The sequence below is a fragment of the Macrobrachium nipponense genome, chromosome 38, assembly GCF_015104395.2.
Source record: "Macrobrachium nipponense isolate FS-2020 chromosome 38, ASM1510439v2, whole genome shotgun sequence".
NCBI lineage: Eukaryota > Metazoa > Arthropoda > Malacostraca > Decapoda > Palaemonidae > Macrobrachium > Macrobrachium nipponense.
Window position 1 is genome coordinate 24,843,303 of NC_061098.1, and position 2,500 is coordinate 24,845,802.

A 2,500-nucleotide genomic window follows, 5' to 3' on the forward strand; every position below is an offset into this window, starting at 1 on the left:
ACGTTTGTTGCCCACGTCATGAATGGGTTGCTATGAAAAAGAACTATTATTCTTGATATATGGAAACATCACGCCTTTATATGCTTGTGGCCATTGTCAATTGGTTGTAAAGATAATATCAAAAAGATTTTAAAATAGATTTTCAATGAGCAAATGCTTCTTAAATGTGAAATATTCATGATTTTCCTACCCCAAACAGTTGCCAATTCCTTTTTGTTTTGAAATGGAGTAAGAGGTGTGGCTCTTCCAAGGATTCTGGAGTAATGAATAAAATGTCAACTTTCATTTTGAATGAGATAAAAGCTATAAAAATCTCATTTTCTATAGAATATCTTTATAGCTGTAAAAAAAAAATCTAAAAGTATTCAATGTAAGGATTAACACCAGTTATTGGAGCAAAAACAACTTTTTTGCGAAGCTTTATTACCCACACAACTGGCTATAATGGGGGATATGGAACTTCTGTACATTTTGACTGAAAAGATCGATTAGTTGACAAACAAAACTTCATATGGAGAACAATGTATGCTTAATTACATCTCTAATAACTTTTTCCCCTCGCAGACTCAGGATACATAATAAAAAAACCAGCCCAAGTACTGTCGGCCAAAAACTCGTGGCAGAGTTTCATAATTTTTCGTTCACCTGCCTGACGCACGATTCATGCCTTATTTATCTATTTTTCTTTTCAAAGATGGAAGAAATCATGTGTAATGACGTTAAAAACAGTCACTGATATCTTTAGAACATTATTGTTATGTTTATTGTGTAAAACTATTTCCATATAGCAAAATTGACGTGAACGAAACGAAGTGATAAAAAACGTCATATCACAACCATAGATATACATTACCAAATAGATAGGAGACACCTATCACTAGTAGTATTGCATAAACATAGTCCTTAAATTATCATTTCAATATTAAGTTGAAGGTAGTTGAACTATTCCATTTGTTAAATATTACAGAAAACATTGGAATCTCACAAAATGCTATCAAATTTAAAAAAAAAAAAGAAAAAAAAATGATATCTTAACAATGTGAACAGGTCGACCTCACTCTATTGCTTTTGATGTTATGTGCACGGGTGTCTAATGTCAGTGTGTCATTTATCGGTCTAAGAAACATCCTTCGATGAGCGAGAGAAATTATTGCACTGCATTCGGTGCAAGTTCCTGTTGGACGGATATCAAGAAAGCTAAATAAACCGGAGAGAATCATACATAGATGAATAAAATTGTTTAAAGAACGGCAAAGTTTAGAACATGGGCCTAGAGGTGGAATACCTCGAAGCACCACATGAGAGCAAGACAATACAGTAATGAAAATGTTGCTGAGCAACATTCATTTGTGAACTTTGAATTCTAGTGCCTAGTCACGACATTGCTGAACCAGGAATGATAACTAGCTCTACGCTTATGACTGGTGTCTGATGAATACTTTAGATGGAGAAGAAGAGATTTTTAAATCTACTCTTGAAGTCTTTGATAGTTGTCTAATGAATAAGCAAACTTATCTTTGATGGATGAGAGATTCAGTTAGGCTTACTCTTTTTGTTTTGTTTTTTATCGGTGGCCAGTGAATACCACGGATAGGGAGGGAAAACGGTTTCATGATGCATGCATTTTTTTCTTCAAAACCTAAAGAATACATTTTATTGGGAGATACTTTATTAACATCGGCCTAACCCTTCCATCACTCCTATACGCCACCTCCGCTCTCTTCTACATCTCAGGCGACTAGATCCGACTTCTCACTACGAACTCCACCTCGTGAAAGCATCACTAATGATAACGGTTATTTTAAAATTCCCGCATGGACAACGGACGCCTTAAAATACATGTTTATAAAATATTTTCTGTTCAAAGAAACTTTATATTTCATCCCACAAATAAGTGCATACACTCGTGTTACACCCTGTAGCCGTCAAAGAGCAACCCTTGATTAAAGCAGTAGGTTTTTCTTGAGATAAAAAAAAAAAAAAAAAAAAAAAAAAAAACATGAAAGAGACTTAAACGAGAACGTCACCTTTCCTATTTCTTATCCTTTCAGCTACTTATAATATGCTTATGTTAGTAGGTCTAGTAGTTATATATGTGAACTAATTTGAATTAATTTCTATTTAAAAGAAATGATAGCTACAGAAAGATCAACCTAAGAAAGCTTTAAGGAAAGTAAGCCTTTCTTAATGTATTCGTCAGTTTGACTCCCACAGCTTCCAAGGTGTCCAAATGAAACAGGATGATATGCAAGGAATTCGATAAAAAATAAGACTGAATTATATTCGTTTGATTTTTTTATGATTGCTTTTTGACTTTGAAGAGCTAGGTCTGAGTTAATTATGTTAAGCAATTATTAAAAGGATAAGAAGAAAGGCAAACATGGCTAATAAAACAAGATAAAGAAAACGGAATAGTCAAATAAAGCAGATTAATATATATAGTATATATATATGATATATTATATATATATAATATATATATGTATATATATATATATAT